Raw genomic sequence first — 26,871 nt, forward strand, 5'->3', positions numbered from 1 at the left:
AGAACACAAAGAAGTTTCTCAGAAAGCTTCTTTCTCGTTGTAATCGGAGGATATTTCCTTTGGCCCTATTGTCTTCAAAGGGAACCAAAATATCTGTTATCAGATTCCACAGAAATAAGGCTAGCAAAGAGATCCACGAAAGACAGATGCAACTCTGTTAGATGAATTAACAGAACACCAAGCAGTTTCTCAGAAAGCTTCTTTCCATATTTCATCTGAGGATATTTCCTTTTTCACCATAGCCCTCTATGGGTTTCCAAATATCATTTTGCCAATTCCACAAGAACTGTCTTAGCGAAAGGCTTCTTGAGGGGAAAGCTGTAACTGTGTGTGATGATTTCACAGAACAGAAAGAAGTTTCTCAGAAAGCTTCTTTCTCTTTGTTATCAGAGGATACTTCCTTTTGCCCTATAGTCTTCAAAGGGATCCGAAATATCTGTTCTCAGATTCCACAGAAATAAGGCTAGCAAAGAGATCCACGAAATACAGATGTAACTCGGTGAGATGAATTAACAGAACTCCAAGCAGTTTCTCAGAAATCTTGTTTCCAAATTTCATCTGAGGATATTTCCTTTTTCACCATAGCCCTCTAAGGGCTTCCAAATATCACTTTGCCAATTCCACAAGAACTGCCTTAGCGAAAGGCTTTTTGAGGGGAAAGATGTAACTCTGTGAGGTGATTTCACAGAACGCAAAGAAGTTTCTCAGAAAGCTTCCTTCTCTCTGTTATCGGAGGATATTTCCTTTGGCCCTATAGTCTTCAAAGGGATCCGAAATATCTGTTCTCAGATTCCACAGACATAAGGCTAGCAAATAGATCCAAGAAATACAGATGTAACTCTGTGAGATGAATTAAGAGAACACCAAGCAGTTTCTCAGAAAGCTTCTTTCCAGATTTCATCTGAGGATATTTCCTTTTTCACCATAGCCCTCTATGGGCTTCCAAATATCACTTTGCCAATTCCACAAGAACTGTCTTAGCGAAAGGCTTCTTGAGGGGAAAGCTGTAACTCTGTGAGATGATTTCACAGAACACAAAGAAGTTTCTCAGAAAGCTAGTTTCTATTTGTTATCAGAGGGCATTTCCTTTGGCCCTATAGTCTTCAAAGGGATCCGAAATATCTGTTCTCAGATTCCACAGAAATAAGGCTAGCGAAGAGATCCACGAAATACAGATGTAACGCTGTGAGATGAATTAAGAGAACACCAAGCAGTTTCTCAGAAAGCTTCTTTCCAGATTTCATCTGAGGATATTTCCTTTTTCACCATAGCCCTCTATGGGCTTCCAAATATCCCTTTGCCAATTCCACAAGAACTGTCTTAGCGAAAGGCTTCTTGAGGGGAATGCTGTAACCCTGTGAGATGATTTCACTGAACAGAAAGAAGTTTCTCAGAAAGCTTCTTTCTCTTTGTTATGGGAGGATAATTCATTGGCCCTATAGTCTTCAAAGGGATCCGAAATATCTGTTCTCAGATTCCACAGAAATAAGGCTAGCAAAGAGATCCACGAAATACAGATGTAACTCTGTGAGATGAATTAACAGAACACCAAGCAGTTTCTCAGAAATCTTCTTTCCAGATTTCATCTGAGGATATTTCCTTTTTCACCATAGCCCTCTATGGGCTTCCAAATATCACTTTGCCAATTCCACAAGAACTGTCTTAGCGAAAGGCTTCTTGAGGGGAAAGCTGTAACTCTGCGAGATGATTTCACAGAACACAAAGAAGTTTCTCAGAAAGCTTGTTTCTATTTGTTATCAGAGGACAATTCCTTTGGCCCTATAGTCTTCAAAGGGATCCGAAATATCTGTTCTCAGATTCCACAGAAATAAGGCTAGCGAAGAGATCCACGAAATACAGATGTAACTCTGTGAGATGAATTAACAGAACACCAAGCAGTTTCTCAGAAAGCTTCTTTCCAGATTTCATCTGAGGATATTTCCTTTTTCACCATAGACCTCTATGGGCTTCCAAATATCACTTTGCCAATTCCACAAGAACTGTCTTAGCGAAAGTCTTCTTGAGGGAAAGCTGTAACTCTGTGAGATGATTTCACTGAACAGAAAGAAGTTTCTCAGAAAGCTTCTTTCTCTTTGTTATCGGAGGATAATTCCTTTGGCCCTATAGTCTTCAAAGGGATCCGAAATATCTGTTCTCAGATTCCAGAGAAATAAGGCTAGCAAAGAGATCCACGAAATACAGATGTAACTCTGTGAGATGAATTAACAGAACACCAAGCAGTTTCTCAGAAAGCTTCTTTCCAGATTTCATCTGAGGATATTTCCTTTTTCACCATAGCCCTCTATGGGCTTCCAAATATCACTTTGCCAATTCCACAAGAACTGTCTTAGCGAAATGCTTCTTGAGGGGAAAGCTGTAACTATGTGAGATAATTTCACAGAACGCAAAGAAGTTTCTCAGAAAGCTTCCTTCTCTTTGTTATCGGAGGATATTTCCTTTGGCCCTATAGTCTTCAAAGGGATCCGAAATATCTGTTCTCAGTTTCCACAGATATAAGGCTAGCAAAGAGATCCACGAAATACAGATGTACCACTGTGAGATGAATTAACAGAACACCAAGCAGTTTCTCAGAAAGCTTCTTTCCAGGTTTCATCTGAGGATATTTCCTTTTTCACCATAGCCCTCTATGGGCTTCCAAATCTCACTTTGCCAATTCCACAAGAACTGTCTTAGCGAAAGGCTTCTTGAGGGGAAAGCTGTAACTCTGTGAGATGATTTCACAGAACACAAAGAACTTTCTCAGAAAGCTTCTTTCTCTTTGTTATCAGAGGATACTTCCTTTTGCCCTATAGTCTTCAAAGGGATCCGAAATATCTGTTCTCAGATTCCAGAGAAATAAGGCTAGCAAAGAGATCCACGAAATACAGATGTAACTCTGTGAGATGAATTAACAGAACTCCAAGCAGTTTCTCAGAAAGCTTGTTTCCAAATTTCATCTGAGGATATTTCCTTTTTCACCATAGCCCTCTAAGGGCTTCCAAATATCCCTTTGCCAATTCCACAAGAACTGTCTTAGCGAAAGGCTTCTTGAGGGGAAAGCTGTAACTCTGTGAGATGATTTGACAGAACGCAAAGAAGTTTCTCAGAAAGCTTCCTTCTCTTTGTTATCGGAGGATATTTCCTTTGACCCTATAGTCTTCAAAGGGATCCGAAATATCTGTTCTCAGATTCCACAGAAATAAGGCTAGCAAAGAGATCCACGAAATACAGATGTAACTCTGTGAGATGAATTAACAGAACACCAAGCAGTTTCTCAGAAAGCTTCTTTCCAGATTTCATCTGAGGATATTTCCTTTTTCACCATAGCCCTCTATGGGCTTCCAAATATCACTTTGCCGATTCCAAAAGAACTGTCTTAGCGAAAGGCTTCTTGAGGGGAAAGCTGTAACTCTGTGAGATGATTTCACTGAACAGAAAGAAGTTTCTCAGAAAGATTCTTTCTCTTTGTTATCGGAGGATAATTCCTTGGCCCTATAGTCTTCAAAGGGATCCGAAATATCTGTTCTCAGATTCCACAGAAATAAGGCTATCAAAGAGATCCACGAAATACAGATGTAACTCTGTGAGATGAATTAACAGAACACCAAGCAGTTTCTCAGACAGCTTCTTTCCAGATTTCATGTGAGGATATTTCCTTTTTCACCATAGCCCTCTATGGGCTTCCAAATATCACTTTGCCAATTCCACAAGAACTGTCTTAGCGAAAGGCTTCTTGAGGGGAAAGCTGTAACTCTGTGAGATGATTTCACTGAACAGAAAGAAGTTTCTCAGAAAGCTTCTTTCTCTTTGTTATGGGAGGATAATTCATTGGCCCTATAGTCTTCAAAGGGATCCGAAATATCTGTTCTCAGATTCCACAGAAATAAGGCTAGCAAAGAGATCCACGAAATACAGATGTAACTCTGTGAGATGAATTAACAGAACACCAAGCAGTTTCTCAGAAAGCTTCTTTCCAGATTTCATCTGAGGATATTGCCTTTTTCACCATAGCCCTCTATGGGCTTCCAAATATCACTTTGCCAATTCCACAAGAACTGTCTTAGCGAAAGGCTTCTTGAGGGGAAAGCTGTAACTCTGCGAGATGATTTCACAGAACACAAAGAAGTTTCTCAGAAAGCTTGTTTCTATTTGTTATCAGAGGACATTTCCTTTGGCCCTATAGTCTTCAAAGGGATCCGAAATATCTGTTCTCAGATTCCACAGAAATAAGGCTAGCGAAGAGATCCACGAAATACAGATGTAACTCTGTGAGATGAATTAACAGAACACCAAGCCGTTTCTCAGAAAGCTTCTTTCCAGATTTCATCTGAGGATATTTCCTTTTTCACCATAGCCCTGTATGGGCTTCCAAATATCACTTTGCCAATTCCACAAGAACTAACTTAGCGAAAGGATTCTTGAGGGGAAAGCTGTAACTCTGTGAGATGATTTCACTGAACAGAAAGAAGTTTCTCAGAAAGCTTCTTTCTCTTTGTTATCGGAGGTTAATTCCTTTGGCCCTATAGTCTTCAAAGGGATCCGAAATATCTGTTCTCAGATTCCACAGAAATAAGGCTAGCAAAGAGATCCACGAAATACAGATGTAACTCTGTGAGATGAATTAACAGAACTCCAAGCAGTTTCTCAGAAAGCTTGTTTCCAAATTTCATCTGAGGATATTTCCTTTTTCACCATAGCCCTCTAAGGGCTTCCAAATATCACTTTGCCAATTCCACAAGAACTGTCTTAGCGAAAGGCTTCTTGAGGGGAAAGCGGTAACTCTGTGAGATGATTTGACAGAACTCAAAGAAGTTTCTCAGAAAGCTTCCTTCTCTTTGTTATCGGAGGATATTTCCTTTGGCCCTATAGTCTTCAAAGGGATCCGAAATATCTGTTCTCAGATTCCACAGAAATAAGGCTAGCAAAGAGTTCTAAGAAATACAGATGTAACTCTGTGAGATGAATTAACAGAACACCAAGCAGTTTCTCAGAAATCTTCTTTCCAGATTTCATCTGAGGATATTTCCTTTTTCACCATAGCCCTCTATGGGCTTCCAAATATCACTTTGCCAATTCCACAAGAACTGTCTTAGCGAAAGGCTTCTTGAGGGGAAAGCTGTAACTCTGTGAGATGGTTTCACAGAACACAAAGAAGTTTCTCAGAAAGCTTGTTTCTATTTGTTATCAGAGGACATTTCCTTTGGCCCTATAGTCTTCAAAGGAATCCGAAATATCTGTTCTCAGATTCCACAGAAATAAGGCTAGCAAAGAGATCCACGAAATACAGATGTAACTCTGTGAGATGAATTAACAGAACACCAAGCAGTTTCTCAGAAAGCTTCTTTCCAGATTTCATCTGAGGATATTTCCTTTTTCACCATAGCCCTCTATGGGCTTCCAAATATCACTTTGCCAATTCCACAAGAAGTGTCTTAGCGAAAGGCTTCTTGAGGTGAAAGCTGTAACTCTGTGAGTTGATTTCACAGAACACAAAGAAGTTTCTCAGAAAGCTTCTTTCTCGTTGTAATCGGAGGATATTTCCTTTGGCCCTATTGTCTTCAAAGGGAACCAAAATATCTGTTCTCAGATTCCACAGAAATAAGGCTAGCAAAGAGATCCACGAAAGACAGATGCAACTCTGTTAGATGAATTAACAGAACACCAAGCAGTTTCTCAGAAAGCTTCTTTCCAGATTTCATCTGAGGATATTTCCTTTTTCACCATAGCCCTCTATGGGTTTCCAAATATCATTTTGCCGATTCCACAAGAACTGTCTTAGCGAAAGGCTTCTTGAGTGGAAAGCTGTAACTGTGTGTGATGATTTCACAGAACAGAAAGAAGTTTCTCAGAAAGCTTCTTTCTCTTTGTTATCAGAGGATACTTCCTTTTGCCCTATAGTCTTCAAAGGGATCCGAAATATCTGTTCTCAGATTCCACAGAAATAAGGCTAGCAAAGAGATCCACGAAATACAGATGTAACTCTGTGAGATGAATTAACAGAACTCCAAGCAGTTTCTCAGAAATCTTGTTTCCAAATTTCATCTGAGGATATTTCCTTTTTCACCATAGCCCTCTAAGGGCTTCCAAATATCACTTTGCCAATTCCACAAGAACTGCCTTAGCGAAAGGCTTTTTGAGGGGAAAGATGTAACTCTGTGAGGTGATTTCACAGAACGCAAAGAAGTTTCTCAGAAAGCTTCCTTCTCTCTGTTATCGGAGGATATTTCCTTTGGCCCTATAGTCTTCAAAGGGATCCGAAATATCTGTTCTCAGATTCCACAGACATAAGGCTAGCAAAGAGATCCAAGAAATACAGATGTAACTCTGTGAGATGAATTAAGAGAACACCAAGCAGTTTCTCAGAAAGCTTCTTTCCAGATTTCATCTGAGGATATTTCCTTTTTCACCATAGCCCTCTATGGGCTTCCAAATATCACTTTGCCAATTCCACAAGAACTGTCTTAGCGAAAGGCTTCTTGAGGGGAAAGCTGTAACTCTGTGAGATGATTTCACACAACACAAAGAAGTTTCTCAGAAAGCTTGTTTCTATTTGTTATCAGAGGACATTTCCTTTGGCCCTATAGTCTTCAAAGGGATCCGAAATATCTGTTCTCAGATTCCACAGAAATAAGGCTAGCGAAGAGATCCACGAAATACAGATGTAACTCTGTGAGATGAATTAACAGAACACCAAGCAGTTTCTCAGAAAGCTTCTTTCAAGATTTCATCTGAGGATATTTCCTTTTTCACCATAGCCCTCTATGGGCTTCCAAATATCCCTTTGCCAATTCCACAAGAACTGTCTTAGCGAAAGGCTTCTTGAGGGGAATGCTGTAACTCTGTGAGATGATTTCACTGAACAGAAAGAAGTTTCTCAGAAAGCTTCTTTCTCTTTGTTATGGGAGGATAATTCATTGGCCCTATAGTCTTCAAAGGGATCCGAAATATCTGTTCTCAGATTCCACAGAAATAAGGCTAGCAAAGAGTTCCACGAAATACAGATGTAACTCTGTGAGATGAATTAACAGAACACCAAGCAGTTTCTCAGAAAGCTTCTTTCCAGATTTCATCTGAGGATATTTCCTTTTTCACCATAGCCCTCTATGGGCTTCCAAATATCACTTTGCCAATTCCACAAGAACTAACTTAGCGAAAGGCTTCTTGAGGGGAAAGCTGTAACTCTGTGAGATGATTTCACTGAACAGAAAGAAGTTTCTCAGAAAGCTTCTTTCTCTTTGTTATCGGAGGATAATTCCTTTGGCCCTATAGTCTTCAAAGGGATCCGAAATATCTGTTCTCAGATTCCACAGAAATAAGGCTAGCAAAGAGATCCACGAAATACAGATGTAACTCTGTGAGATGAATTAACAGAACTCCAAGCAGTTTCTCAGAAAGCTTGTTTCCAAATTTCATCTGAGGATATTTCCTTTTTCACCATAGCCCTCTAAGGGCTTCCAAATATCACTTTGCCAATTCCACAAGAACTGTCTTAGCGAAAGGCTTCTTGAGGGGAAAGCGGAAACTCTGTGAGATGATTTGACAGAACGCAAAGAAGTTTCTCAGAAAGCTTCCTTCTCTTTGTTATCGGAGGATATTTCCTTTGGCCCTATAGTCTTCAAAGGGATCCGAAATATCTGTTCTCAGATTCCACAGAAATAAGGCTAGCAAAGAGTTCTAAGAAATACAGATGTAACTCTGTGAGATGAATTAACAGAACACCAAGCAGTTTCTCAGAAATCTTCTTTCCAGATTTCATCTGAGGATATTTCCTTTTTCGCCATAGCCCTCTATGGGCTTCCAAATATCACTTTGCCAATTCCACAAGAACTGTCTTAGCGAAAGGCTTCTTGAGGGGAAAGCTGTATCTCTGTGAGATGGTTTCACAGAACACAAAGAAGTTTCTCAGAAAGCTTGTTTCTATTTGTTATCAGAGGACATTTCCTTTGGCCCTATAGTCTTCAAAGGAATCCGAAATATCTGTTCTCAGATTCCACAGAAATAAGGCTAGCAAAGAGATCCACGAAATACAGATGTAACTCTGTGAGATGAATTAACAGAACACCAAGCAGTTTCTCAGAAAGCTTCTTTCCAGATTTCATCTGAGGATATTTCCTTTTTCACCATAGCCCTCTATGGGCTTCCAAATATCACTTTGCCAATTCCACAAGAACTGTCTTAGCGAAAGGCTTCTTGAGGGGAAAGCTGTAACTCTGTGAGATGATTTCACTGAACAGAAAGAAGTTTCTCAGAAAGCTTCTTTCTCTTTGTTATGGGAGGATAATTCATTGGCCCTATAGTCTTCAAAGGGATCCGAAATATCTGTTATCAGATTCCACAGAAATAAGGCTAGCAAAGAGATCCACGAAATACAGATGTAACTCTGTGAGATGAATTAACAGAACACCAAGCAGTTTCTCAGAAATCTTCTTTCCAGATTTCATCTGAGGATATTGCCTTTTTCACCATAGCCCTCTATGGGCTTCCAAATATCACTTTGCCAATTCCACAAGAACTGTCTTAGCGAAAGGCTTCTTGAGGGGAAAGCTGTAACTCTGCGAGATGATTTCACAGAACACAAAGAAGTTTCTCAGAAAGCTTGTTTCTATTTGTTATCAGAGGACATTTCCTTTGGCCCTATAGTCTTCAAAGGGATCCGAAATATCTGTTCTCAGATTCCACAGAAATAAGGCTAGCGAAGAGATCCACGAAATACAGATGTAACTCTGTGAGATGAATTAACAGAACACCAAGCCGTTTCTCAGAAAGCTTCTTTCCAGATTTCATCTGAGGATATTTCCTTTTTCACCATAGCCCTGTATGGGCTTCCAAATATCACTTTGCCAATTCCACAAGAACTAACTTAGCGAAAGGATTCTTGAGGGGAAAGCTGTAACTCTGTGAGATGATTTCACTGAACAGAAAGAAGTTTCTCAGAAAGCTTCTTTCTCTTTGTTATCGGAGGTTAATTCCTTTGGCCCTATAGTCTTCAAAGGGATCCGAAATATCTGTTCTCAGATTCCACAGAAATAAGGCTAGCAAAGAGATCCACGAAATACAGATGTAACTCTGTGAGATGAATTAACAGAACTCCAAGCAGTTTCTCAGAAAGCTTGTTTCCAAATTTCATCTGAGGATATTTCCTTTTTCACCATAGCCCTCTAAGGGCTTCCAAATATCACTTTGCCAATTCCACAAGAACTGTCTTAGCGAAAGGCTTCTTGAGGGGAAAGCGGTAACTCTGTGAGATGATTTGACAGAACTCAAAGAAGTTTATAAGAAAGCTTCCTTCTCTTTGTTATCGGAGGATATTTCCTTTGGCCCTATAGTCTTCAAAGGGATCCGAAATATCTGTTCTCAGATTCCACAGAAATAAGGCTAGCAAAGAGTTCTAAGAAATACAGATGTAACTCTGTGAGATGAATTAACAGAACACCAAGCAGTTTCTCAGAAATCTTCTTTCCAGATTTCATCTGAGGATATTTCCTTTTTCACCATAGCCCTCTATGGGCTTCCAAATATCACTTTGCCAATTCCACAAGAACTGTCTTAGCGAAAGGCTTCTTGAGGGGAAAGCTGTAACTCTGTGAGATGGTTTCACAGAACACAAAGAAGTTTCTCAGAAAGCTTGTTTCTATTTGTTATCAGAGGACATTTCCTTTGGCCCTATAGTCTTCAAAGGAATCCGAAATATCTGTTCTCAGATTCCACAGAAATAAGGCTAGCAAAGAGATCCACGAAATACAGATGTAACTCTGTGAGATGAATTAACAGAACACCAAGCAGTTTCTCAGAAAGCTTCTTTCCAGATTTCATCTGAGGATATTTCCTTTTTCACCATAGCCCTCTATGGGCTTCCAAATATCACTTTGCCAATTCCACAAGAAGTGTCTTAGCGAAAGGCTTCTTGAGGTGAAAGCTGTAACTCTGTGAGTTGATTTCACAGAACACAAAGAAGTTTCTCAGAAAGCTTCTTTCTCGTTGTAATCGGAGGATATTTCCTTTGGCCCTATTGTCTTCAAAGGGAACCAAAATATCTGTTCTCAGATTCCACAGAAATAAGGCTAGCAAAGAGATCCACGAAAGACAGATGCAACTCTGTTAGATGAATTAACAGAACACCAAGCAGTTTCTCAGAAAGCTTCTTTCCAGATTTCATCTGAGGATATTTCCTTTTTCACCATAGCCCTCTATGGGTTTCCAAATATCATTTTGCCGATTCCACAAGAACTGTCTTAGCGAAAGGCTTCTTGAGTGGAAAGCTGTAACTGTGTGTGATGATTTCACAGAACAGAAAGAAGTTTCTCAGAAAGCTTCTTTCTCTTTGTTATCAGAGGATACTTCCTTTTGCCCTATAGTCTTCAAAGGGATCCGAAATATCTGTTCTCAGATTCCACAGAAATAAGGCTAGCAAAGAGATCCACGAAATACAGATGTAACTCTGTGAGATGAATTAACAGAACTCCAAGCAGTTTCTCAGAAATCTTGTTTCCAAATTTCATCTGAGGATATTTCCTTTTTCACCATAGCCCTCTAAGGGCTTCCAAATATCACTTTGCCAATTCCACAAGAACTGCCTTAGCGAAAGGCTTTTTGAGGGGAAAGATGTAACTCTGTGAGGTGATTTCACAGAACGCAAAGAAGTTTCTCAGAAAGCTTCCTTCTCTCTGTTATCGGAGGATATTTCCTTTGGCCCTATAGTCTTCAAAGGGATCCGAAATATCTGTTCTCAGATTCCACAGAAATAAGGCTAGCGAAGAGATCCACGAAATACAGATGTAACTCTGTGAGATGAATTAACAGAACACCAAGCAGTTTCTCAGAAAGCTTCTTTCAAGATTTCATCTGAGGATATTTCCTTTTTCACCATAGCCCTCTATGGGCTTCCAAATATCCCTTTGCCAATTCCACAAGAACTGTCTTAGCGAAAGGCTTCTTGAGGGGAATGCTGTAACTCTGTGAGATGATTTCACTGAACAGAAAGAAGTTTCTCAGAAAGCTTCTTTCTCTTTGTTATGGGAGGATAATTCATTGGCCCTATAGTCTTCAAAGGGATCCGAAATATCTGTTCTCAGATTCCACAGAAATAAGGCTAGCAAAGAGTTCCACGAAATACAGATGTAACTCTGTGAGATGAATTAACAGAACACCAAGCAGTTTCTCAGAAAGCTTCTTTCCAGATTTCATCTGAGGATATTTCCTTTTTCACCATAGCCCTCTATGGGCTTCCAAATATCACTTTGCCAATTCCACAAGAACTAACTTAGCGAAAGGCTTCTTGAGGGGAAAGCTGTAACTCTGTGAGATGATTTCACTGAACAGAAAGAAGTTTCTCAGAAAGCTTCTTTCTCTTTGTTATCGGAGGATAATTCCTTTGGCCCTATAGTCTTCAAAGGGATCCGAAATATCTGTTCTCAGATTCCACAGAAATAAGGCTAGCAAAGAGATCCACGAAATACAGATGTAACTCTGTGAGATGAATTAACAGAACTCCAAGCAGTTTCTCAGAAAGCTTGTTTCCAAATTTCATCTGAGGATATTTCCTTTTTCACCATAGCCCTCTAAGGGCTTCCAAATATCACTTTGCCAATTCCACAAGAACTGTCTTAGCGAAAGGCTTCTTGAGGGGAAAGCGGAAACTCTGTGAGATGATTTGACAGAACGCAAAGAAGTTTCTCAGAAAGCTTCCTTCTCTTTGTTATCGGAGGATATTTCCTTTGGCCCTATAGTCTTCAAAGGGATCCGAAATATCTGTTCTCAGATTCCACAGAAATAAGGCTAGCAAAGAGTTCTAAGAAATACAGATGTAACTCTGTGAGATGAATTAACAGAACACCAAGCAGTTTCTCAGAAATCTTCTTTCCAGATTTCATCTGAGGATATTTCCTTTTTCGCCATAGCCCTCTATGGGCTTCCAAATATCACTTTGCCAATTCCACAAGAACTGTCTTAGCGAAAGGCTTCTTGAGGGGAAAGCTGTATCTCTGTGAGATGGTTTCACAGAACACAAAGAAGTTTCTCAGAAAGCTTGTTTCTATTTGTTATCAGAGGACATTTCCTTTGGCCCTATAGTCTTCAAAGGAATCCGAAATATCTGTTCTCAGATTCCACAGAAATAAGGCTAGCAAAGAGATCCACGAAATACAGATGTAACTCTGTGAGATGAATTAACAGAACACCAAGCAGTTTCTCAGAAAGCTTCTTTCCAGATTTCATCTGAGGATATTTCCTTTTTCACCATAGCCCTCTATGGGCTTCCAAATATCACTTTGCCAATTCCACAAGAACTGTCTTAGCGAAAGGCTTCTTGAGGGGAAAGCTGTAACTCTGTGAGATGATTTCACTGAACAGAAAGAAGTTTCTCAGAAAGCTTCTTTCTCTTTGTTATGGGAGGATAATTCATTGGCCCTATAGTCTTCAAAGGGATCCGAAATATCTGTTATCAGATTCCACAGAAATAAGGCTAGCAAAGAGATCCACGAAATACAGATGTAACTCTGTGAGATGAATTAACAGAACACCAAGCAGTTTCTCAGAAATCTTCTTTCCAGATTTCATCTGAGGATATTGCCTTTTTCACCATAGCCCTCTATGGGCTTCCAAATATCACTTTGCCAATTCCACAAGAACTGTCTTAGCGAAAGGCTTCTTGAGGGGAAAGCTGTAACTCTGCGAGATGATTTCACAGAACACAAAGAAGTTTCTCAGAAAGCTTGTTTCTATTTGTTATCAGAGGACATTTCCTTTGGCCCTATAGTCTTCAAAGGGATCCGAAATATCTGTTCTCAGATTCCACAGAAATAAGGCTAGCGAAGAGATCCACGAAATACAGATGTAACTCTGTGAGATGAATTAACAGAACACCAAGCCGTTTCTCAGAAAGCTTCTTTCCAGATTTCATCTGAGGATATTTCCTTTTTCACCATAGCCCTGTATGGGCTTCCAAATATCACTTTGCCAATTCCACAAGAACTAACTTAGCGAAAGGCTTCTTGAGGGGAAAGCTGTAACTCTGTGAGATGATTTCACTGAACAGAAAGAAGTTTCTCAGAAAGCTTCTTTCTCTTTGTTATCGGAGGATAATTCCTTTGGCCCTATAGTCTTCAAAGGGATCCGAAATATCTGTTCTCAGATTCCACAGAAATAAGGCTAGCAAAGAGATCCACGAAATACAGATGTAACTCTGTGAGATGAATTAACAGAACTCCAAGCAGTTTCTCAGAAAGCTTGTTTCCAAATTTCATCTGAGGATATTTCCTTTTTCACCATAGCCCTCTAAGGGCTTCCAAATATCACTTTGCCAATTCCACAAGAACTGTCTTAGCGAAAGGCTTCTTGAGGGGAAAGCGGTAACTCTGTGAGATGATTTGACAGAACGCAAAGAAGTTTCTCAGAAAGCTTCCTTCTCTTTGTTATCGGAGGATATTTCCTTTGGCCCTATAGTCTTCAAAGGGATCAGAAATATCTGTTCTCAGATTCCACAGAAATAAGGCTAGCAAAGAGTTCTAAGAAATACAGATGTAACTCTGTGAGATGAATTAACAGAACACCAAGCAGTTTCTCAGAAATCTTCTTTCCAGATTTCATCTGAGGATATTTCCTTTTTCACCATAGCCCTCTATGGGCTTCCAAATATCACTTTGCCAATTCCACAAGAACTGTCTTAGCGAAAGGCTTCTTGAGGGGAAAGCTGTAACTCTGTGAGATGGTTTCACAGAACACAAAGAAGTTTCTCAGAAAGCTTGTTTCTATTTGTTATCAGAGGACATTTCCTTTGGCCCTATAGTCTTCAAAGGAATCCGAAATATCTGTTCTCAGATTCCACAGAAATAAGGCTAGCAAAGAGATCCACGAAATACAGATGTAACTCTGTGAGATGAATTAACAGAACACCAAGCAGTTTCTCAGAAAGCTTCTTTCCAGATTTCATCTGAGGATATTTCCTTTTTCACCGTAGCCCTCTATGGGCTTCCAAATATCACTTTGCCAATTCCAAAAGAACTGTCTTAGCGAAAGGCTTCTTGAGGGGAAAGCTGTAACTCTGTGAGTTGATTTCACAGAACACAAAGAAGTTTCTCAGAAAGCTTCTTTCTCGTTGTAATCGGAGGATATTTCCTTTGGCCCTATTGTCTTCAAAGGGAACCAAAATATCTGTTATCAGATTCCACAGAAATAAGGCTAGCAAAGAGATCCACGAAAGACAGATGCAACTCTGTTAGATGAATTAACAGAACACCAAGCAGTTTCTCAGAAAGCTTCTTTCCATATTTCATCTGAGGATATTTCCTTTTTCACCATAGCCCTCTATGGGTTTCCAAATATCATTTTGCCAATTCCACAAGAACTGTCTTAGCGAAAGGCTTCTTGAGGGGAAAGCTGTAACTGTGTGTGATGATTTCACAGAACAGAAAAAAGTTTCTCAGAAAGCTTCTTTCTCTTTGTTATCAGAGGATACTTCCTTTTGCCCTATAGTCTTCAAAGGTATCCGAAATATCTGTTCTCAGATTCCACAGAAATAAGGCTAGCAAAGAGATCCACGAAATACAGATGTAACTCGGTGAGATGAATTAACAGAACTCCAAGCAGTTTCTCAGAAATCTTGTTTCCAAATTTCATCTGAGGATATTTCCTTTTTCACCATAGCCCTCTAAGGGCTTCCAAATATCACTTTGCCAATTCCACAAGAACTGCCTTAGCGAAAGGCTTTTTGAGGGGAAAGATGTAACTCTGTGAGGTGATTTCACAGAACGCAAAGAAGTTTCTCAGAAAGCTTCCTTCTCTCTGTTATCGGAGGATATTTCCTTTGGCCCTATAGTCTTCAAAGGGATCCGAAATATCTGTTCTCAGATTCCACAGACATAAGGCTAGCAAATAGATCCAAGAAATACAGATGTAACTCTGTGAGATGAATTAAGAGAACACCAAGCAGTTTCTCAGAAAGCTTCTTTCCAGATTTCATCTGAGGATATTTCCTTTTTCACCATAGCCCTCTATGGGCTTCCAAATATCACTTTGCCAATTCCACAAGAACTGTCTTAGCGAAAGGCTTCTTGAGGGGAAAGCTGTAACTCTGTGAGATGATTTCACAGAACACAAAGAAGTTTCTCAGAAAGCTAGTTTCTATTTGTTATCAGAGGACATTTCCTTTGGCCCTATAGTCTTCAAAGGGATCCGAAATATCTGTTCTCAGATTCCACAGAAATAAGGCTAGCGAAGAGATCCACGAAATACAGATGTAACGCTGTGAGATGAATTAAGAGAACACCAAGCAGTTTCTCAGAAAGCTTCTTTCCAGATTTCATCTGAGGATATTTCCTTTTTCACCATAGCCCTCTATGGGCTTCCAAATATCCCTTTGCCAATTCCACAAGAACTGTCTTAGCGAAAGGCTTCTTGAGGGGAATGCTGTAACCCTGTGAGATGATTTCACTGAACAGAAAGAAGTTTCTCAGAAAGCTTCTTTCTCTTTGTTATGGGAGGATAATTCATTGGCCCTATAGTCTTCAAAGGGATCCGAAATATCTGTTCTCAGATTCCACAGAAATAAGGCTAGCAAAGAGATCCACGAAATACAGATGTAACTCTGTGAGATGAATTAACAGAACACCAAGCAGTTTCTCAGAAATCTTCTTTCCAGATTTCATCTGAGGATATTTCCTTTTTCACCATAGCCCTCTATGGGCTTCCAAATATCACTTTGCCAATTCCACAAGAACTGTCTTAGCGAAAGGCTTCTTGAGGGGAAAGCTGTAACTCTGCGAGATGATTTCACAGAACACAAAGAAGTTTCTCAGAAAGCTTGTTTCTATTTGTTATCAGAGGACAATTCCTTTGGCCCTATAGTCTTCAAAGGGATCCGAAATATCTGTTCTCAGATTCCACAGAAATAAGGCTAGCGAAGAGATCCACGAAATACAGATGTAACTCTGTGAGATGAATTAACAGAACACCAAGCAGTTTCTCAGAAAGCTTCTTTCCAGATTTCATCTGAGGATATTTCCTTTTTCACCATAGACCTCTATGGGCTTCCAAATATCACTTTGCCAATTCCACAAGAACTGTCTTAGCGAAAGTCTTCTTGAGGGAAAGCTGTAACTCTGTGAGATGATTTCACTGAACAGAAAGAAGTTTCTCAGAAAGCTTCTTTCTCTTTGTTATCGGAGGATAATTCCTTTGGCCCTATAGTCTTCAAAGGGATCCGAAATATCTGTTCTCAGATTCCAGAGAAATAAGGCTAGCAAAGAGATCCACGAAATACAGATGTAACTCTGTGAGATGAATTAACAGAACACCAAGCAGTTTCTCAGAAAGCTTCTTTCCAGATTTCATCTGAGGATATTTCCTTTTTCACCATAGCCCTCTATGGGCTTCCAAATATCACTTTGCCAATTCCACAAGAACTGTCTTAGCGAAAGGCTTCTTGAGGGGAAAGCTGTAACTATGTGAGATAATTTCACAGAACGCAAAGAAGTTTCTCAGAAAGCTTCCTTCTCTTTGTTATCGGAGGATATTTCCTTTGGCCCTATAGTCTTCAAAGGGATCCGAAATATCTGTTCTCAGTTTCCACAGATATAAGGCTAGCAAAGAGATCCACGAAATACAGATGTACCACTGTGAGATGAATTAACAGAACACCAAGCAGTTTCTCAGAAAGCTTCTTTCCAGGTTTCATCTGAGGATATTTCCTTTTTCACCATAGCCCTCTATGGGCTTCCAAATCTCACTTTGCCAATTCCACAAGAACTGTCTTAGCGAAAGGCTTCTTGAGGGGAAAGCTGTAACTCTGTGAGATGATTTCACAGAACACAAAGAACTTTCTCAGAAAGCTTCTTTCTCTTTGTTATCAGAGGATACTTCCTTTTGCCCTATAGTCTTCAAAGGGATCCGAAATATCTGTTCTCAGATTCCAGAGAAATAAGGCTAGCAAAGAGATCCACGAAATACAGATGTAACTCTGTGAGATGAATTAACAGAACTCCAAGCAGTTTCTCAGAAAGCTTGTTTCCAAATTTCATCTGAGGATATTTCCTTTTTCACCATAGCCCTCTAAGGGCTTCCAAATATCCCTTTGCCAATTCCACAAGAACTGTCTTAGCGAAAGGCTTCTTGAGGGGAAAGCTGTAACTCTGTGAGATGATTTGACAGAACGCAAAGAAGTTTCTCAGAAATCTTCCTTCTCTTTGTTATCGGAGGATATTTCCTTTGACCCTATAGTCTTCAAAGGGATCCGAAATATCTGTTCTCAGATTCCACAGAAATAAGGCTAGCAAAGAGATCCACGAAATACAGATGTAACTCTGTGAGATGAATTAACAGAACACCAAGCAGTTTCTCAGAAAGCTTCTTTCCAGATTTCATCTGAGGATATTTCCTTTTTCACCATAGCCCTCTATGGGCTTCCAAATATCACTTTGCCGATTCCAAAAGAACTGTCTTAGCGAAAGGCTTCTTGAGGGGAAAGCTGTAACTCTGTGAGATGATTTCACTGAACAGAAAGAAGTTTCTCAGAAAGATTCTTTCTCTTTGTTATCGGAGGATAATTCCTTGGCCCTATAGTCTTCAAAGGGATCCGAAATATCTGTTCTCAGATTCCACAGAAATAAGGCTATCAAAGAGATCCACGAAATACAGATGTAACTCTGTGAGATGAATTAACAGAACACCAAGCAGTTTCTCAGACAGCTTCTTTCCAGATTTCATGTGAGGATATTTCCTTTTTCACCATAGCCCTCTATGGGCTTCCAAATATCACTTTGCCAATTCCACAAGAACTGTCTTAGCGAAAGGCTTCTTGAGGGGAAAGCTGTAACTCTGTGAGATGATTTCACTGAACAGAAAGAAGTTTCTCAGAAAGCTTCTTTCTCTTTGTTATGGGAGGATAATTCATTGGCCCTATAGTCTTCAAAGGGATCCGAAATATCTGTTCTCAGATTCCACAGAAATAAGGCTAGCAAAGAGATCCACGAAATACAGATGTAACTCTGTGAGATGAATTAACAGAACACCAAGCAGTTTCTCAGAAAGCTTCTTTCCAGATTTCATCTGAGGATATTGCCTTTTTCACCATAGCCCTCTATGGGCTTCCAAATATCACTTTGCCAATTCCACAAGAACTGTCTTAGCGAAAGGCTTCTTGAGGGGAAAGCTGTAACTCTGCGAGATGATTTCACAGAACACAAAGAAGTTTCTCAGAAAGCTTGTTTCTATTTGTTATCAGAGGACATTTCCTTTGGCCCTATAGTCTTCAAAGGGATCCGAAATATCTGTTCTCAGATTCCACAGAAATAAGGCTAGCGAAGAGATCCACGAAATACAGATGTAACTCTGTGAGATGAATTAACAGAACACCAAGCCGTTTCTCAGAAAGCTTCTTTCCAGATTTCATCTGAGGATATTTCCTTTTTCACCATAGCCCTGTATGGGCTTCCAAATATCACTTTGCCAATTCCACAAGAACTAACTTAGCGAAAGGATTCTTGAGGGGAAAGCTGTAACTCTGTGAGATGATTTCACTGAACAGAAAGAAGTTTCTCAGAAAGCTTCTTTCTCTTTGTTATCGGAGGTTAATTCCTTTGGCCCTATAGTCTTCAAAGGGATCCGAAATATCTGTTCTCAGATTCCACAGAAATAAGGCTAGCAAAGAGATCCACGAAATACAGATGTAACTCTGTGAGATGAATTAACAGAACTCCAAGCAGTTTCTCAGAAAGCTTGTTTCCAAATTTCATCTGAGGATATTTCCTTTTTCACCATAGCCCTCTAAGGGCTTCCAAATATCACTTTGCCAATTCCACAAGAACTGTCTTAGCGAAAGGCTTCTTGAGGGGAAAGCGGTAACTCTGTGAGATGATTTGACAGAACGCAAAGAAGTTTCTCAGAAAGCTTCCTTCTCTTTGTTATCGGAGGATATTTCCTTTGGCCCTATAGTCTTCAAAGGGATCCGAAATATCTGTTCTCAGATTCCACAGAAATAAGGCTAGCAAAGAGTTCTAAGAAATACAGATGTAACTCTGTGAGATGAATTAACAGAACACCAAGCAGTTTCTCAGAAATCTTCTTTCCAGATTTCATCTGAGGATATTTCCTTTTTCACCATAGCCCTCTATGGGCTTCCAAATATCACTTTGCCAATTCCACAAGAACTGTCTTAGCGAAAGGCTTCTTGAGGGGAAAGCTGTAACTCTGTGAGATGGTTTCACAGAACACAAAGAAGTTTCTCAGAAAGCTTGTTTCTATTTGTTATCAGAGGACATTTCCTTTGGCCCTATAGTCTTCAAAGGAATCCGAAATATCTGTTCTCAGATTCCACAGAAATAAGGCTAGCAAAGAGATCCACGAAATACAGATGTAACTCTGTGAGATGAATTAACAGAACACCAAGCAGTTTCTCAGAAAGCTTCTTTCCAGATTTCATCTGAGGATATTTCCTTTTTCACCATAGCCCTCTATGGGCTTCCAAATATCACTTTGCCAATTCCACAAGAAGTGTCTTAGCGAAAGGCTTCTTGAGGTGAAAGCTGTAACTCTGTGAGTTGATTTCACAGAACACAAAGAAGTTTCTCAGAAAGCTTCTTTCTCGTTGTAATCGGAGGATATTTCCTTTGGCCCTATTGTCTTCAAAGGGAACCAAAATATCTGTTCTCAGATTCCACAGAAATAAGGCTAGCAAAGAGATCCACGAAAGACAGATGCAACTCTGTTAGATGAATTAACAGAACACCAAGCAGTTTCTCAGAAAGCTTCTTTCCAGATTTCATCTGAGGATATTTCCTTTTTCACCATAGCCCTCTATGGGTTTCCAAATATCATTTTGCCGATTCCACAAGAACTGTCTTAGCGAAAGGCTTCTTGAGTGGAAAGCTGTAACTGTGTGTGATGATTTCACAGAACAGAAAGAAGTTTCTCAGAAAGCTTCTTTCTCTTTGTTATCAGAGGATACTTCCTTTTGCCCTATAGTCTTCAAAGGGATCCGAAATATCTGTTCTCAGATTCCACAGAAATAAGGCTAGCAAAGAGATCCACGAAATACAGATGTAACTCTGTGAGATGAATTAACAGAACTCCAAGCAGTTTCTCAGAAATCTTGTTTCCAAATTTCATCTGAGGATATTTCCTTTTTCACCATAGCCCTCTAAGGGCTTCCAAATATCACTTTGCCAATTCCACAAGAACTGCCTTAGCGAAAGGCTTTTTGAGGGGAAAGATGTAACTCTGTGAGGTGATTTCACAGAACGCAAAGAAGTTTCTCAGAAAGCTTCCTTCTCTCTGTTATCGGAGGATATTTCCTTTGGCCCTATAGTCTTCAAAGGGATCCGAAATATCTGTTCTCAGATTCCACAGACATAAGGCTAGCAAAGAGATCCAAGAAATACAGATGTAACTCTGTGAGATGAATTAAGAGAACACCAAGCAGTTTCTCAGAAAGCTTCTTTCCAGATTTCATCTGAGGATATTTCCTTTTTCACCATAGCCCTCTATGGGCTTCCAAATATCACTTTGCCAATTCCACAAGAACTCTATTAGCGAAAGGCTTCTTGAGGGGAAAGCTGTAACTCTGTGAGATGATTTCACACAACACAAAGAAGTTTCTCAGAAAGCTTGTTTCTATTTGTTATCAGAGGACATTTCCTTTGGCCCTATAGTCTTCAAAGGGATCCGAAATATCTGTTCTCAGATTCCACAGAAATAAGGCTAGCGAAGAGATCCACGAAATACAGATGTAACTCTGTGAGATGAATTAACAGAACACCAAGCAGTTTCTCAGAAAGCTTCTTTCAAGATTTCATCTGAGGATATTTCCTTTTTCACCATAGCCCTCTATGGGCTTCCAAATATCCCTTTGCCAATTCCACAAGAACTGTCTTAGCGAAAGGCTTCTTGAGGGGAATGCTGTAACTCTGTGAGATGATTTCACTGAACAGAAAGAAGTTTCTCAGAAAGCTTCTTTCTCTTTGTTATGGGAGGATAATTCATTGGCCCTATAGTCTTCAAAGGGATCCGAAATATCTGTTCTCAGATTCCACAGAAATAAGGCTAGCAAAGAGTTCCACGAAATACAGATGTAACTCTGTGAGATGAATTAACAGAACACCAAGCAGTTTCTCAGAAAGCTTCTTTCCAGATTTCATCTGAGGATATTTCCTTTTTCACCATAGCCCTCTATGGGCTTCCAAATATCACTTTGCCAATTCCACAAGAACTGTCTTAGCGAAAGGCTTCTTGAGGGGAAAGCTGTAACTCTGTGAGTTGATTTCACAGAACACAAAGAAGTTTCTCAGAAAGCTTCTTTCTCTTTGTAATCGGACGATATTTCCTTTGGCCCTATAGTCTTCAAAGGGATCCGAAATATCTGTTCTCATGTTTCACAGAAATAAGGCTAGCAAAGAGATCCACGAAATACAGATGTTACTCTGTGAGATGAATTAACAGAACACTAAGCAGTTTCTCAGAAAGCTTCTTTCCAGATTTCATCTGAGGATATTTACTTTTTCACCATAGCCCTCTATGCGCTTCCAAATATCACTTTGCCAATTCCACAAGAACTGTCTTAGCGAAAGGCTTCTTGAGAGGAAAGCTGTAACTCTGTGAGATGAATCACAGAACACAAAGAAGTTTCTCAGAAAGATTCTTTCTCTTTTTTATCGGAGGATACTTCTTTGGCCCTATAGTCTTCAAAGGGATCTAAAATATCTGTTCTCATATTACACAGAAATAAGGCTAGCAAAGAGATCCACGAAATACAGATGTAACTCTGTGAGATGAATTAACAGAACACCAAGCAGTTTCTCAGAAAGCTTCTTTCCAGATTTCATCTGAGTATATTTCCTTTTTCACCATTGCCCTCTAAGGGCTTCGAAATATCACTTTGCCAATTCCACAAGAACTGCCTTAGCGAAAGGCTTTTTGAGGGGAAAGATGTAACTCTGTGAGGTGATTTCACAGAACGCAAAGAAGTTTCTCAGAAAGCTTCCTTCTCTCTGTTATCGGAGGATATTTCCTTTGGCCCTATAGTCTTCAAAGGGATCCGAAATATCTGTTCTCAGATTCCACAGAGATAAGGCTAGCAAAGAGATCCAAGAAATACAGATGTAACTCTGTGAGATGAATTAACAGAACACTAAGCAGTTTCTCAGAAAGCTTCTTTCCAGATTTCATCTGAGGATATTTCCTTTTTCACCATAGCCCTCTATGGGCTTCCAAATATCACTTTCCCAATTCCACAAGAAGTGTCTTAGTGAAAGGCTTCTTGAGGAGAAAGCTGTAACTCTGTGAGATGATTTCACAGAACACAAAGAAGTTTCTCAGAAACCTTGTTTCTCTTTGTTATCGGAGGATATTTCCTTTGGCCCTATAGTCTTCAAAGGGATCCGAAATATCTGTTCTCAGATTCCACAAAAATAAGGCTAGCAAAGAGATCCATGAAATACAGATGTAACTCTGTGAGATGAATTAACAGAACACCAAGCAGTTTCTCAGAAATCTTCTTTCCATATTTCATCTGAGGATATTTCCTTTTTCACCATAGCTCTCTAAGTGTTTCCAAATATCACTTTGCCAATTCCATAAGAACTGTATTAGCGAAAGGCTTCTTGAGGGGAAAGCTGTAACTCTGTGAGTTGATTTCACAGAACACAAAGAAGTTTCTCAGAAAGCTTCTTTCTCTTTGTAATCGGAGGATATTTCCTTTGGCCCTATAGTCTTCAAAGGGATCCGAAATATCTGTTCTCAGATTCCACAGAAATAAGGCTAGCAAGACATCCACGAAATACAGATGTAACTCTGTGAGATGAATTAACAGAACACCAAGCAGTTTCTCAGAAAGCTTCTTTCCAGAGTTCATCTGAGGATATTTCCTTTTTCACCATAGCCCTCTATGGGCTTCCAAATATCACTTTGCCAATTCCACAAGAACTGTCTTAGCGAAAGGCTTCTTGAGGGGAAAGATGTAACTCTGTGAGATGATTTCACTGAACAGAAAGAAGTTTCTCAGAAAGCTTCTTTCTCTTTGTTATCGGAGGATAATTCCTTTGGCCCTATAGTCTTCAAAGGGATCCGAAATATCTGTGTTCAGATTCCACAGAAATAAGGCTAGCAAAGAGATCCACGAAATACAGATGTAACTCTGTGAGATGAATTAACAGAACACCAAGCAGTTTCTCAGAAAGCTTCTTTCCAGATTTCATCTGAGGATATTTCCTTTTTCACCATAGCCCTCTATGGGCTTCCAAATATCACTTTGCCAATTCCACAAGAACTGTCTTAGCGAAAGGCTTCTTGAGGGGAAAGCTGTAACTCTGTGAGTTGATTTCACAGAACACAAAGAAGTTTCTCAGAAAGCTTCTTTCTCTTTGTAATCGGACGATATTTCCTTTGGCCCTATAGTCTTCAAAGGGATCCGAAATATCTGTTCTCATGTTTCACAGAAATAAGGCTAGCAAAGAGATCCACGAAATACAGATGTTACTCTGTGAGATGAATTAACAGAACACTAAGCAGTTTCTCAGAAAGCTTCTTTCCAGATTTCATCAGAGGATATTTCCTTTTTCAACATAGCCCTCTATGGGCTTCCAAATATCACTTTGCCAATTCCACAAGAAGTGTCTTAGCGAAAGGCTTCTTGAGGGGAAAGCTGTAACTCTGTGAGATGATTTCACAGAACACAAAGAAGTTTCTCAGAAACCTTGTTTCTCTTTGTTATCGGAGGATATTTACTTTGGCCCTATAATCTTCAAAGGGATCCGAAATATCTGTTCTCAGATTCCACAGAAATAAGGCTAGCAAAGAGATTCACGAAATACAGATGTAACTCTGTGAGATGAATTAACAGAACACCAAGCAGTTTCTCAGAAAGCTTCTTTCCAGATTTCATCTGAGTATATTTCCTTTTTCACCATTGCCCTCTAAGGGCTTCCAAATATCACTTTGCCAATTCCACAAGAACTGCCTTAGCGAAAGGCTTTTTGAGGGGAAAGATGTAACTCTGTGAGGTGATTTCACAGAACGCAAAGAAGTTTCTCAGAAAGCTTCCTTCTCTCTGTTATCGGAGGATATTTCCTTTGGCCCCATAGTCTTCAAAGGGATCCGAAATATCTGTTCTCAGATTCCACAGAAATAAGGCTAGCAAAGAGATCCAAGAAATACAGATGTAACTCTGTGAGATGAATTAACAGAACACTAAGCAGTTTCTCAGAAAGCTTCTTTCCAGATTTCATCTGAGGATATTTCCTTTTTCACCATAGCCCTCTATGGGCTTCCAAATATCACTTTCCCAATTCCACAAGAAGTGTCTTAGCGAAAGGCTTCTTGAGGAGAAAGCTGTAACTCTGTGAGATGATTTCACAGAACACAAAGAAGTTTCTCAGAAACCTTGTTTCTCTTTGTTATCGGAGGATATTTCCTTTGGCCCTATAGTCTTCAAAGGGATCGGAAATATCTGTTCTCAGATTCCACAAAAATAAGGCTAGCAAAGAGATCCACGAAATACAGATGTAACGCTGTGAGATGAATTAACAGAACACCAAGCAGTTTCTCAGAAATCTTCTTTCCATATTTCATCAGAGGATATTTCCTTTTTCACCATAGCCCTCTATGGGTTTCCAAATATCACATTGCCAATTCCAGAAGAACTGTCTTAGCGAAAGGCTTCTTGAGGGGAAAGCTGTAACTCTGTGAGTTGATTTCACAGAACACAAAGAAGTTTCTCAGAAAGCTTCTTTCTCTTTGTAATCGGAGGATATTTCCTTTGGCCCTATAGTCTTCAAAGAGATCCGAAATATCTGTTCTCAGATTCCACAGAAATAAGGCTAGCAAGAGATCCACGAAATACAGATGTAACTCTGTGAGATTAATTAACAGAACACCAAGCAGTTTCTCAGAAAGCTTCTTTCCAGAGTTCATCTGAGGATATGTCCTTTTTCACCATAGCCCTCTATGGGCTTCCAAATATCACTTTGCCAATTCCACAAGAACTGTCTTAGCGAAAGGCTTCTTGAGGGGAAAGCTGTAGCTGTGTGAGATGATTTCACAGAACGCAAAGAAGTTTCTCAGAAAGCTTCCTTCTCTTTGTTATCGGAGGATATTTTCTTTGGCCCTATAGTCTTCAAAGGGATCCGAAATATCTGTTCTCAGATTCCACAGACATAAGGCTAGCAAAGAGATCCAAGAAATACAGATGTAACTCTGTGAGATGAATTAAGAGAACACCAAGCAGTTTCTCAGAAAGCTTCTTTCCAGATTTCATCTGAGGATATTTCCTTTTTCACCATAGCCCTCTGTGGGCTTCCAAATATCACTTTCCCAATTCCACAAGAAGTGTCTTAGCGAAAGGCTTCTTGAGGGGAAAGCTGTAACTCTGTGAGATGATTTCACAGAACACAAAGAAGTTTCTCAAAAACCTTGTTTCTCTTTGTTATCGGAGGATATTTCCTTTGGCCCTATAATCTTCAAAGGGATCTGAAATATCTGTTCTCAGATTCCACAGAAATAAGGCTAGCAAAGAGATCCACGAAATACAGATGTAACTCTGTGAGATGAATTAACAGAACACCAAGCAGTTTCTCAGAAAGCTTCTTTCCAGATTTCATCTGAGTATATTTCCTTTTTCACCATTGCCCTCTAAGGGCTTCGAAATATCACTTTGCCAATTCCACAAGAACTGCCTTAGCGAAAGGCTTTTTGAGGGGAAAGATGTAACTCTGTGAGGTGATTTCACAGAACGCAAAGAAGTTTCTCAGAAAGCTTCCTTCTCTCTGTTATCGGAGGATATTTCCTTTGGCCCTATAGTCTTCAAAGGGATCCGAAATATCTGTTCTCAGATTCCACAGAAATAAGGCAAGCAAACAGATCCAAGAAATACAGATGTAACTCTGTGAGATGAATTAACAGAACACTAAGCAGTTTCTCAGAAAGCTTCTTTCCAGATTTCATCTGAGGATATTTCCTTTTTCACCATAGCCCTCTATGGGCTTCCACATATCACTTTCCCAATTCCAAAAGAAGTGTCTTAGCGAAAGGCTTCTTGAGGAGAAAGCTGTAACTCTGTGAGATGATTTCACAGAACACAAAGAAGTTTCTCAGAAACCTTGTTTCTCTTTGTTATCGGAGGATATTTCCTTTGGCCCTATAGTCTTCAAAGGGATCCGAAATATCTGTTCTCAGATTCCACAAAAATAAGGCTAGCAAAGAGATCCACGAAATACAGATGTAACTCTGTGAGATGAATTAACAGAACACCAAGCAGTTTCTCAGAAATCTTCTTTCCATATTTCATCTGAGGATATTTCCTTTTTCACCATAGCCCTCTATGGGTATCCAAATATCACTTTGCCAATTCCATAAGAACTGTCTTAGCGAAAGGCTTCTTGAGGGGAAAGCTGTATCTCTGTGAGTTGATTTCACAGAACACAAAGAAGTTTCTCAGAAAGCTTCTTTCTCTTTGTAATCGGAGGATATTTCCTTTGGCCCTATAGTCTTCAAAGGGATCCGAAATATCTGTTCTCAGATTCCACAGAAATAAGGCTAGCAAGAGATCCACGAAATACAGATGTAACTCTGTGAGATGAATTAACAGAACACCAAGCAGTTTCTCAGAAAGCTTCTTTCCAGAGTTCATCTGAGGATATTTCCTTTTTCACCATAGCCCTCTATGGGCTTCCAAATATCACTTTGCCAATTCCACAAGAACTGTCTTAGCGAAAGGCTTCTTGAGGGAAAGCTGTAACTCTGTGAGATGATTTCACTGAACAGAAAGAAGTTTCTCAGAAAGCTTCTTTCTCTTTGTTATCGGAGATTAATTCCTTTGGCCCTATAGTCTTCAAAAGGATCTGAAATATCTGTTCTCAGATTCCACAGAAATAAGGCTAGCAAAGAGATCCA

The sequence above is a fragment of the Macaca mulatta genome, chromosome 10 (genome assembly GCF_049350105.2).
Source record: "Macaca mulatta isolate MMU2019108-1 chromosome 10, T2T-MMU8v2.0, whole genome shotgun sequence".
Taxonomy (NCBI): domain Eukaryota; kingdom Metazoa; phylum Chordata; class Mammalia; order Primates; family Cercopithecidae; genus Macaca; species Macaca mulatta.